The 13721-nt window shown below is 40.6% G+C and overlaps 1 protein-coding gene across 1 annotated transcript in view; it reads left to right on the top strand.

Moving 5' to 3' along the window:
- SH3RF2 (SH3 domain containing ring finger 2) overlaps nucleotides 1–13721 on the top strand; it is a 105600-nt gene that overhangs the window by 63894 nt on the left and 27985 nt on the right. The gene's annotated exons all lie outside the window — the stretch shown is intronic.

Here is a 13721-nt window from a genome sequence, read left to right as displayed (position 1 = left end):
AGGCCACCAACAGTCCAGGTAATAGGGATATCCCTGATCCTTGGCCTGTTAGTGGCCCCTGATGGCTGGAATTGGCCACCCCTGCTATAAATGATCAGGGTTAGGAGAACAGTAACATTCTGGTCTGCATCAATAATGTTCTAGAAACTCTGGAAAAACAGACATGGACTAGAATCTTTAATGACATAAAGTTGGCAACACTGGTTAACTGGAACCCCCCAACCACTAACAGGGTGTCTGATACACAGGCTTTCTGTAAACAAGGAGAGTAGAGAGAACCTACAGTAAGCTCTTCTGACAAATAGTAGTGATCACATAAGAGGAAATATTTAGCAACCCTATGAACTGAGAATTTCCATATGTTTCATATGTTCATCATCACCTGGGCAAACAATCTTCTGAAGGAACTGTGTACAGAGAATAGTGTATCCTGCGAAGTAGGTCTCTAATTACACCAATATCTAATCTTGCTTGCTAAATCTATCAACATTGCCATTCCTCACTAGTCATGGATTAGAAAGGCACATAACAATGCTCAAACTGACATAAACATCTTTGATATTCATTAGAGTCAAGTAAATGAAAAGCATGCAATGTTTTGGGTCATGCACAAATTGTACTTTGTTAGCTTCCCCATCTAAAATACATATTAGAACAGTGATCCCTCCAACGATCCCCCTACTAGATGCATGGCTGCTTCCTTCCGCCTGGGCTCAGTTGTTGCAGACAGATGTTAGTCCCCAAAAAATCTAATTTTTATGATGCATTTAAGCGCGAATGTTTCGCAGACTTAATTATTATGCATACAGTAGGTGGATCATTGCAAAAGACGTTACAGTTACACATAGTCAATAGCGCACATCTAAGCCCTCATTATCACATCAAGATCAGCTGCTAATAACTCTGATGGCACAGCACAAAAAAACGCCACCACTATTCTTGTCCAGTAACTACATCTACACTGTAAATCGAGCCCAAGGTTAGTAACATGTTTACACTGTATGTCCACCTCTGACAAGCATTAAGAAAATTAGCTCACTGGTTTTGTGAGCAATTTCTTTGATGCTGCCTGTTCTAAAGTGACTTGTAAGGCCCCTGCAACCGTCAAGGGGTTAAAATTCTCTGGTCTGTTTGGCTCAATCCCTTCTTCAGATTTTACCTAATAGGTGTTGCTAGAAACCTCTGCTATGCTGCAGGACTTCTAATTTCACGCTGGTAGGTTCCAAGGCAGGAATAACAGCTCAGCGCTTCTATCTTTCCCAACCAGCTTGGGATGAAATATAACGTAGCGTACTAATGACAGGCCTGTGCTTTTAAAATGAATAATGCACATACAATTATGACATGGATTAACCACTTTTATATTTTCAATTTTTTGGTAAGCAGCCACAAATAATAGTGTTGTGATAGTATATGTATTCCTGCTTCCCTGCAACTTTTTTCCCAGATGGAGATCATAGTACAGTACAAGCCTGATGTTCAGGCGGATACCCTTATAAATGTTAATAAAGGAATACCAATGTTTGAACCTGATTGAGGGTAGAACCATTAAAGTAAAAATAAAATTATCATTAATGACCATTCGCTTATGGGAGATCTTGCCAGTCTGTATCTTCAGTTCCAACAAACCATGGATCCTGGATCCTTCCAGGTTTATGCAAACAATGGTCTTTACATGAGGTTGCTCAGCTGTATAGTCCACTTAACACATTCAGTGCCCTAATGACGTAGTGCATGTGTCCTTAAAGTGCCAACACAGAGGTCCTTATGACGTACGGCATGGCTTTGCTAGTTTTTTTAGCAGCTGTTCGCAATCGAGCGCAAACTGCACTGAAAGTCCGACAGCCAGAACCCAGAAGGGATCACGTAACATCTCTGAAGAGCAGTCACGTGGTCTGTCGGTGCGGAGGTTCCGTGGCCATGGAGGTGGCAGGACCCTCTGTAACTGAAGTTAATCTGCATAAAAAAACAATCTTTTAAAGTCTCCTGTCTGCAATGACAGGTACGGTCCATACTTTATGATAATATGCAAAGGGGAACTACAGTAAGTCACAATTTCCTTCTGGAGTCTGTCAGGAGTCCACTAGAGAAGTAAGAGCTGACATTGTTGGACAGTTCTGCATGCATGGTTTATTTGGGAGTCTACAAAATGTTTGCACATTAGCAGTCTGCACTTTGATTGCACTGTATATTATTGTTGTTAAAGTATTATATTTATATTATATTTTTGTGCAAATAAAACATGTCATGCGTACTGTATAAGAGCAGCAATGGGAATATGATTAGTATAACACTTACAGAACGTTCAGATTTCAGATGTATGTTTCAACAAAATAATTGGACTTGGTACTACCAAAGAAAATAACCAAGATACTGTATGTTCTCAAAGTTGGGACATTCCAGGAAAGTGAGGGATAATTGGTCATCCCAAGCTAGACTAAGCTATACATAAATACTTTATATCGTAGGTGACAGATGCTTACATCTTGGCACGAGAATGGTTTATTATATTGCTTAGTATGTTTGTCGCCAAACCGATTTTAAAGTTATGCCAGTTGTGCGTTCCAGTTTCCCTAATTGTGTTTGTGGGTGAGCCCATGCCCTGAGGTGTTTTGTTCAAAGACTCTCAGAGGTTGCAAGATTTGCTGAACTGTCTCCAGAAATAAGCAGAACACGCATGTTAACAGTGATGAGCAAATATTATCTCAATGAAAACAAACCATATATGTTATGAACAATTGTGTTCTTCCCCTCATTTACCCTCTTTGGACCATTCTTTTTCCATTAAAAGTATAATCCTACAGTTGCAGCCAAAGGTATCGCATCCGCTGGTGTCAAGGTGGGATATACTCTGGCATTGAATCCTATGGAAAATCAATGATATTCTGCATTGTAACGCAATATTCTGCATTATGAGTGGGTGCAATACCGTTGGCTACATCTTTAACTAGTCTTATTTAATATTTTCCTAGTAAAGTAGACCATTCCAGGGATGGAACAGAACATTCACACAAACCACTAATGTTGTGACTAGAAGGCAAGTTAAATATGAAACAATCTCTGAGCCTGTTTTTGTGTCATTAATGTCAAGATAAGGTCAGACCTGTGCACTTCTTTTCTTTGTCACATATTGCTGAAAGTCAATCGATTTTGATGCTCGCATCTCGCGACTACCGGCTCTGGCACTCAAACTTACAATGTTGTAAGTGAAGAGATGGGCACCTTGGACTTTAAAAGTACATGATGATGCTTTATTTGGAATCTCCATGGCAGGAGATAATTCAGCATTTTAGGAAGGTGCTAGTACAGGAAGGATGGTGACCCGTGTACCTATCCGGAATGAAACAAAAACGAGGGGGCCTGCAGAACACTAAATAGGAAAATTTGGCTGAAACTGCTGACCACTTGAATAAAGAAAGAAGATTTATTATGCAGAGTGATATATATACAGAAAATCAGCACAAGGTTAGCATTTGTCAGGTAAAAAAAAGGTGCACCCGACGAAGGCTCACCCACAAAACCGTGTGCTGCTTTTCTGTATATGTTTCTGTGATATATATATCACTCTGCATAATCTTTTATCTTTATTCAAATGGTAAACAGTTTCTGCCAATTTGTCCTTTTATAGAGTGCTGCATGCCCCTTCATTTTTAAGGAGATGTAAATGCTCATCTCTTCCCTTGCAACGTTGTTATTAATCTAACCATACTTTTTTAAAAATGTGTATACCTACTAGTTTGTGTGTGAGCTCTGAAAAATTGGCAAATGGTAATGTTGTCAATAATCAATACCAATCACTTTTCATTGTGGGTAGGTTAATCACACAATTAGAAAATCAGACAACAAAAATACCACTGTCCCCAATCCTTCTTTATTTATTTATTCCTGACTCCATAAAGCTCTGGTAGATGCTAGTAAAATGTTCTTTATTAATTTTAACAGATGAGTGCAGGCAGAAAAAGTGACATTTAAGGTCACATGATCCTATCTTAAACCCGCATCGCAAAAATACATGGCGTTTTCTGTTTTAAATCATCTGCCATTCTGCAGCAATCTTTAAAGACAGTCTGTATCCCAAATAAGAACACCTTTCATGTACATACTTTCATGTAAGGCAGGGGTCTCCAAACTCAGTCCTCAAGAGCCACCAACAGGCCCCGGCTTTTATGGATATCCCTGTTTCAACACAGGTGGCTCAATCAGTGGCTCAGTCAAAGACTGATTGAGCCACCTGTGCTGAAACAGGGATATCCATAAAAGCCGGCCTGGGTGCGGCTCTTGAGGACTGAGTTTGGAGACACCTGATGAAAGGTAATACTGTACATCTCGAAAGCTCTAAATATCAATACAATAATCCAAGTAATGGAGTTCATGGTTTCCTCTGCCATGTTCAGTTTTCCGGATCTCTTATCTGACCTCCTGTCACTTCATGCAATGTTATTTATGAAGGACTATTTATTCACAGCAGGAGGGGACGTTTGATAAGAGTGTAATTATTATTATTATTTTTAATCGTGTGAGACTCAGTTTCTTTAGCAATGATACATGGCCAGAAGTGTCTATGCTGCCAGATATTTTAGTCACATTGTCTCTTTATGTATTCTATGGCAAGTTTGAAGTTATGTGAAATTGCATTGATGATACATGGAGCTTCCTGTATCATAAACAATGTTACAAAAGTAGCAGCATGATGGCCTTCAGTTTTACCCTTTTTAAACAATCATAACTTTAATACAGTTAAACAAGTTAGAAAACAGGACGAGTACTTATAAAATGTGTGGTTAAGTCTGCCATTAGACGACCTCCAATGTACTGTTGCCATCTCAATTGGACAATATTGCAAGGTGTTTCTGCTGCATTTAATTCACATGTTAGTGTAAACGGTTATAATTTAAACAAGGGTGACTTTAATGAGCAAGTCTGAATATATGTGTAGCCAGGCTGGTTTCCTTGGCTACAAAGTCTGCCCTCCCTGGCAGTAAGTCCTGGTAAAAGCAGGCCTGCCAGGGGTTATCATGGGTTTTCCACACTCATAGTAGTTTCTTTGAGTGACAGGGGAGGCGGTGGGACTAGGCCTGTGTGTGTCCAATCACTGGATTCAGACCTGGTACCGGCTTCCCTCGTACTTAAGGAGCTGCACTGCTAATTTAGTTAGTGCCTCTACCTCCTTGAGAGAGGCTGCTCTACCCTAACAATTGTGCAGGGTTCTGCCAATCTGTATTCCCTCCCCTAGGGGAGTGGATGGGAGACTATACCCCTTACTCCACCAGGTAGTAAGGGAATAGCAAGGACTGCTTCAGGGCCCCTTGGCCTGGAGTGAAGGTCCAGGGTACATCCTGAGATTGAAGCCCCACTAAGTGAAGTATGCTGTGTATGCTGTTCCCTCTGCCAGTGCACTAAATAAAGTGATCATGTTCAAAGATATCTTCCTGCCTGAGACAACAATCTATCAGGGGGAGAGGAAGTAAGTTCTCCTGCAGGGCTTGTCCCCAAGTCCCTGGAGCCTGCAAGAGATGGAGGCGCTCACGCTGTCACTGTGAGAACAAATCAGTTCCTACCTCAGAAGTCTGTCCTGTTCTCCTCCACAACACTGCAGGAGACTCATATCTAATGTAAGCCAGCAGGTATGCTCCACACCACACCTGTAATGGTGAAATCTCCCAGAAAGGGGGGGAACCACCATTACATATGAGTATACTGCTAGTTTGCATTTTACGATATTTAAATGCTTTTTTTTCTGCTGCTTCCTTTCAGTAGGAAAAAAAGAGGGATCCAGCGCTCCACGGATTTCTAAATAAAGAAATGTATGTGCCACACAATGTTTCGACCAACAGGTCTTTCTCAAGTGACTAGGCACTTGAGAAAGACCTGTTGGTCGAAACGTTGTGTGGCACACAAATTTCTTTATTTAGAAATCCGTGGACCGCTGAATCCCTCTTTTTTCCTAAGTTAACTTTGGATTTTTCTGGCAGGTACTTCCTTGAACCGGCAGCACTGGTAAACTGTATGCTTTATCTTATCTTATTTGTGGAGTGCAGCCTTAACCCTCTTTACATTGCTTCCTTTTAGTAGTCAGCGGCATAATCCCCATATAAGCAAAAAGGCCCTGGCTTGCAATTTCAGCAGTATGTACCAATGTAAAAGTGTAGCTCTACAGTATCTGTGTGGTCAGAGCACTTTGGCAGGACCGTTGGGTTACTAACTGTATTTTTGGACCTGGGCAGGATGTAGAAGGACTAAAAGCTGACTGTACTGTAACTTAACCAAATGGGGATTTGTTGAACAGTATACAAACAAACAGCTTTCATCTGGTCAGTTCAGTTCCGGGTCTGACAATCCAGGGGCACAGTGTTTACTGTAGGGTTTATGAGGGACCAACGAGTGGAGACTTATCCTATGGCCAGACATGGGGAAGTATTGTCAGGGCTGCTGACAGCTTTCCTGAGGCCTCCACAGCCTCAAAACCCCCTGGAAGCGGCCCTGCAAGTCCCCTTCTCTTTCTCTAATACTTCCTTCTCTCTCTCACTCTTCTTCACTCACTTTCCCACTCCCTTTCACTCCCCCATTTCTCTCTCTCCCCTGTCTCTCTCTATCTCCCTTGTCTCTCTCTCTCTCTCTCTCCCCTGTCTCTCTCTCTCTCTCTCATGCATGTCCCTCTTTCTTTTATACTCCCCCTCTCTCATTTTCCTTCTTTCTCCCTCACCTCTTGTCTTTCTCACTCTGCCCCGTGTCACTCTCCATCTCTACCCCCCTCTATTTCTCTCCCAGTTCTCACTCTTACTCTCACATTCCCCCTCTCTCTTTCACACTGTCCCTCTCTGACTCTCTCCCATCTCTTTTTCACTCCCTCCACTCTCTCTCTCAAATCTCCCTCACTCTACGTATCTCTCTTTTCTCACCCCCTTCCCCTGTATCTCTCACTTTCACCCTCCCCTCTATCTATCTCACTCCTCCACTATATTTATCCCCCAAGAGGAAGGCCCACCGCTGCGGAGAGTTGAGGGCATAGAAAGGCTCTGGAAGCCCAATACGGATGTTAGTCCCAACTTTCCGGCAGGCCGAACTTCCAGCATCAGCCAGCCGCCCCCCCCCCCCAGAGTTACTGGCTTTGGAAACCTGTCCCAGCTCCCCCCCCCCCCCGCACCCCATGTCGGGGATTCTGTTTACAGCTCATGGTCCTTTTTGATCCACACCATGCATCCTTTGCTTTGCACTTTGAGCTGATTTAATGGCCAAGGGATCTGGGAGACAAATGGGTGCTTAGACACTGGGCTCCAGCGTCTTGTTTCCGTCTTGTTGTTCCTAATTATTCCGTTATTGGTACTACTGTTTAAAACCTAATCTAAAGCAACTCCCCCCCCCCCCCCCTAGCTAGAATTTGATTAAACTCTTCCTGGGCAGGCCATTAGACTGCAGCAAGGGGAGTTAACCGATTCCTGAATACAAAAAGCACCGGTCTGGCGCTCCGGTGAGTATAGCTGGCAAAAGACTCAAAGTAGTGAGAATGAATAAGGCAAACAATGACCCCCAGTGGTAGAAGGCTAACCGAAATGATATTATAACCCAGCGTGATGTACAAACCCAAAAAACAGTAAAAGATCCCACTCAACCTTCAAACATGGAAAATGTCTTCTTTTTCCCTACAGAACAACGTAGGAGGCCCTCTGGGCGTAGGAAACATTTAGGGGTGTACTAGGACAGGAAACGGAGAGACACCATAGTGTAGACTGTATACAGTGCGCACTTGTGAGTTTCTTTTATTAAATTCATGTTGTATACAGTCTACGCTATGGTGTCTCTCCATTTTCTGTCCTAGTACACCCCTACACGTTTCCTACGCCCAGAGGGCCTCCTACGTTGGACTGCAGTTCCTGTACAACTATTGAGTGTGACTTGCTTTACTTGCTCACACGTATGTGAGTACAACATTTGCAGATTTCCTGTGTTTTCATCATCCAGTCTACTGTGTTGCACTATTGTGTTATTCTTCTCTTTTGCATATGTGGCATCCCGCTCCCTCACTCCATTTGTCTACAGTTAACCGATTCCTATCTGAATCACTGGCTCCATAAGCTAATGTGTATCTTTGCACATGTAGTGTGCATGTGCAAGCCTGTGTATATAATTGTATATATCTCAGTGTGTCTGTACGTACAGATGTATCAAGGACTTAGTTTGGACACTTTTTTCCTATAACGTGTCTTTTTTCCTTTGTGAATATATGAACACTTTTTTGTGGGTTTATTATAGATATACAAGGTTGAGAAATAGTTTTCTCCTGTTAAGGCGCACTGATATTGCACTGTAATATTTCATATTTTTATAAGCTTGTTGTGTAACACTTTATTTCACTTAGCGCGCCAATATTTCCCTTCCATTTGTCCTGGCAATTACCTGCAGTTACTGTACCTCTCCTCGTCCCCTATCTTTCTTTCCATCTCCCTCTGTTATTATACTGCCCAGGCTACTTTTCTCTCTCTGTCACTAAATCACATACGTTTCTGTCACACTCTATTTTATTGCTTTCTTATTTTACTGTACAGTATATTACAACCCTTCCTTTTTCTGTCACCATCTCTACTTTATTGTCTTCTGCATGCTTCACTGCTCTTTCCTTTCTTGCGAATGGAGGCAACCAGATTACAATTTTGAGTGATATACTGTATCAATCTCTTGAAGCTGTACAAGGTTTTCACCCTTCGGTCTCATAAACATTTGTCATTTGCTGCTTTCAGTTTCTCTGTGTTTATCTGTAGACGTCTCTCTACCTGTTAACACCACCTCATTTGTCTCCCTTGTTTTTCCCAGCTTCTCTATTGAGCCCCAGTAATTTTTGAGGTATCTCTTTTGGCCCAGATCCACAAAGCTCTGTTAAGAGACTTAACATTATTACTTAAGTTAGCGTCACATTAAAGCCTAAACGTGTACAGTATCTTCACAGGAAAATAATATATCGCTCATTTATGTTTTCTCCTAAAAACAGCATTGCGTTAACTACGGTATAACGGCCATTAGTGCTAATGAGATGCAAAAAAAGGTGTGTACCCTGACATCTCATAACCACTAAAGGCCTTTAAAGCAGCAATACCATTTTCCAACTTTTTATCATTATTTTTATATATAATGCATGTGACAATGTATAATTCTACTTTCTTACCTAAACTGGCAATCGTTTTGTGCTCCTGTTATAAATCTGTCCACATCCTGATTGTGTGCCAAACATAATGGCTGCTTCAGTCAGTGTAACTCAGCAGCTACAATATATCCTTGTATTACTAAGGTAACATTATCTATTGTTACAGTTTACAGCTCAAACTGCTGGGAACATTTGCAACTAATAATCCCAAATAGGAAAATGTTACAAAGATCTTTCACTGCTTCAGAGGTGGACTAAAACCTGCTATAGAAATCAACGGGTGCTTTAAAACAAATTTAAAAAGGCATTAAGAGTGGATTAAAAACAAACAAAAAAGAACACTATTCCCTATTATCAAATGCTAGAGAACTGATTTATTTTAAAAAAAACTTATAAGATTTCACATGCGTTGCTGCTTTTAAGATACACGCAGGCACATAACGTTACATCATACATTATATCATACAGGGTTGCGTTACTCCAACCCAGACCCTAAAACATGGGTTGGAAAGAGAGACTGCTGTGAACACCTGTGAACATACCCGATACTCCTAGGAAATATGCTAACATAAATATGCAATATTGCATTACGATAATGTGTTGATAAGCCTATGCTAATGAGCTTTATTTCGGCTGTTTTTTGTGGGATTTTTTTGCATAGAATTAGCTTTCTGGATATGCATTAACCTCATTACTGTTTCAGATAACGTCATGGTACAAGGCCTGAGTTAACTGAGCTTTGTGGATCTGTGCCTTGGAACTTTATTCATGATGCTGTGAATCTGCTTCTATGCGCTGGACAATATTTCAATCCCACTCATCTGAATGCAGCAGAGATTTTCTCCAGTACTGGGAGGGCGTTTCACAGCATAAGGAATAAGGGCCTGGTTTCTTGTCACATAATGGATACCAATGTTGGTTTAGCAGCAATAATAAAGTAGTTATCATGTAGGGAAAAAATATTTCAGACACAGAATGTTGTTGTTATTACACAAGGGAGGTAACATTGTGTGGTACGTTGATAAACGAAAGTTAATTGCAGATATACAGTACAGAATGTGTAGAAACTAGGCGGCATTGTTATTGTTGTACAAGTAGGCTGGGCGTCTTCTTGTACAGGCTAATTACAGATATAAAATGGCTGCCTAGGTGTAGCACTTCTTATGACATGGTGTCAGAAGTCCCAATTTTCCTACATACCGAGAACTTTAAAATATGACACCGTTTACTGCACCTGAGCTACTGAGCTACATAAGGAAAATGTCCTGTGCAAGTAAGTTCACTCCTTTATGTCATGGGAAAACTACACATGATATTTTAAAATCCTTCATCATGGCTGATGACAACCACCATAAAAATTATTATGAAGCTGCTCTAACCAAGTTTAATGCACAATTTTTTTTATATTAAATATATATATATATATATATATATATATATATATATATATATATATCGAGATAGATAGATAGATAGATAGATAGATAGATATACACTGTACGAGAGAGCCTGTTTTTATCAAAGGTCTCAGAAGCCTGGAGAGTGCTTTATAAGACCTGTGTGATTTAGCAGAGCACTGTGCCTTTTTCAGGGAAAAGGGAACATTACTGGAGGGAATATTAGATAAAAGGCTATCAGAAAGAATGCAGCTGATGGAGGACTTAACCCTTCAGAAAGCAATTGAAATGGCACTTCAGTCACAGCTGATTACAACTCAAATCATGGAGCAGAGGCAGTTTGAATATAAAGTGGAGAAAGTAACTCATAGACACCAACGTACTAAAGGCAAGAGCAACTACTACACAAAAAGTAACTACATCCCTGCATCTACTGCCAAGTCACAACCCAGATACGAACCCCGATATATCATTTCTGCTATATATCATAGCAATTGTCCAAAATGCCATTTTCAGTTTACATGCACTATGTGTGGGAAGCTTTACAGCACAACGAGACACTTCCCTGCTAGAGAAGCTCAACGCAGAAAACATGCTACTAAAGTGTAATACTTTGCAGTCATACAGCAAGAGGGTGGTACAAGAGCTGATCACAGTAGAACAGGATATATTTATCCTGTGCTTCATTAAAGCTGCAGTTCAGTCAATATCCTGCATGTTTGTTTTTTTTAATAAATCAGTTCTGTAGTAAGAAAAAATACTTTTAGCATTTTCTGTTTTTAAAAAAACAACTTTGAAAGACCAATTTTCTTGTATTCTATTTTAACAGCCATTTGCTAAGGCACTGCCCTTTCATGTCCTGTCACAAAGTCTGGCACAACCCTTTGTCAGCCCTGCCCTCCCTCTAGCACTTGTCAGTGCATGAATGCTCATGAATATTCATGAGCTTCCACTGCCAGTCAAGCAGATTATAAACAAATGCCAGCTTTTAATATGTCACCAAATTTCGACCTATCAATACATGGAAAACGAATTGAGCTGCAGCTATACTGTTCTTTAGGTAATTAGAGATTGCACACATGAAACTATTGAAGTAAAAATATAAATGTAAAAAAAAAAAAAAAAAAGACTGAACTGCAGCTTTAAATGCAAAAATAATGAACCTGCATGGAGGGGCCATGGTAGATTATTGTGGGACCATTGTTGATTTTGGGACAGATGTGACAGCCATATCTTAGGAGCCCTATTGCTGCATCAACCCAAAGAGCTAACCTCATGCAATTCTTGTTAGTCCAGGGGGTAAATTAAATTGTATAGAAATGGACTGCATTTCAAGTTTCCGTGTATGAGTTAAAGGAAGAGAATTCTGCTCAACTATTGTGTTGTTGCTAAAATTGGCCTTGTACAAAGAATAGATTAAATAGGTGGGAGTTTGGAGATATACCCATACAAGTATACTCCCAACATTGAAAAATGTCCATAGCTGAGCAGAGTGTCAAACGAAAAGCATTTATCACACCTTTTGGGAGATTTTGTTTCCCGAGATTGCCTTTTGGAATTACTAGTTCTCTGCAAATATTAGGTAAATGACAGAATTACTTTCAAACGTAAACCAAGTAATTGTCTTCGTGGATAACATTATAATTTTCAGGAAGACAATGAAAGACCATTATAACACACTTGCAAAAATCCTAGACTTAAATAAGGAACTTGGCATCAAAGTAAACAAGTAAAAGTGTATTTTCCATAAAGATGACATTTTGCAAAAAAGAATTACCATCAGGGAATCTAAAACATACCCTGAAAACGTACAAGCAATCAGAAGCTTACAAAATACAAACCCCAAAAAAACATTACAGAACACTGCTGTGTGGTGGAGGTGACCAAATTGGTCTGCACCTGCGGCCTGGCTCCTATGCCCCTACCTGCCCAGCCTTCTCAGAACTGCCGCTTTGGACTCCCTGGTTTATGTTGTTTATCTGTAAATATCTTAGGGGTGGAGGTTTTTATGAGGAGTGATGGGGGGGGGGTCTACCGTATATGAGTGGTTTTGGGAGTCTGAGAGGTGATATGGGTTCTATGGGGGTGCACACTTTACACATACAAATAGGTACTGTAGTTTCTGTTCTCCTGCTGGATGGAGCTACTTTCTAGCAGTTTCAATTGAAGTCCCCTAACCTATGCACCTTACCACACACAACAGGTATGTTTAACAAGTACAACTGGTCTTACAAGACACAGCAACATTTTGTGTACCTGCTAAAAAGGTACAGTTGGAGGGTTAGGGATCTATGAGGTTCGTTGTTGGTCTGTATGAGGGATATTGGTGGTCTGTATGAGGGGTGTTGGGGGTCTATGAGAGGGGATGGGGTCTAATATACGCATGTGAACCTTTTATAATTTGTGACATGTTGGAGAGTATGCAAATCAGGATGGATCAACATCAGACAGGGTGATCTGGATTATTCTGGCAGGTATCTTGTTAAGTAAAAACTGAGAAAAAACCAATATTAACTTTACTCATCCCCTAACCTTTTTATTTATTATTCACTGATTATTTACTGTATGCATGTTTTTATTTGTATAGCGCTATCCATGTACATAGCACTTTACAGCAGTAATACCATGACAAGATAATATAAGACATCATTATATAGGAATAAGTGCTTCAGACTAAATGTAAACATTAGGAAAAAGAGTCCCTGTCCCAAAGAGCTTACAATCTAGGGAGTAAATAGGCATAGCTTACAGAGACAGTGGGGAGGGTGTTATGGTACCTGTAAGTGCATCTGCAAGGATTCATGGTAAATGCATATGAGATATATTGCAGTAGCCAACGGAGCTACCCAAATGCTTCATTCGAGATGTGTGTTTTATGATGAGCCTAAAAGGTGGAGAGAGAGGGTACCAGTCTGATGTTGATGGGAAGGGCATTCAAGAGTGCGTAGGGCAGTGAATGAGAGAGGTTTTAGGAGGGAGAAGGCTTTTGATAGAAAAGGGGTAGACAGAAGACATACAGTATTTAAGCAGAACACAAGAGGAGCAGGTGCATACCAAGACATTAGGGCTGAGATGTCCTGTAATGAGGGACACAGGAGTGTTTAGACTTAAAAGAGAGGATCATTTTGCAAGTAATGCAGGATTTGATAGGAAGTCAGGAGAGGGATTTCAGCAGGAGAAGCTTAGAC

The sequence above is a fragment of the Ascaphus truei genome, chromosome 5, assembly GCF_040206685.1.
Source record: "Ascaphus truei isolate aAscTru1 chromosome 5, aAscTru1.hap1, whole genome shotgun sequence".
Taxonomy (NCBI): domain Eukaryota; kingdom Metazoa; phylum Chordata; class Amphibia; order Anura; family Ascaphidae; genus Ascaphus; species Ascaphus truei.
This window is presented reverse-complemented; position numbering and strand designations above follow the sequence as displayed.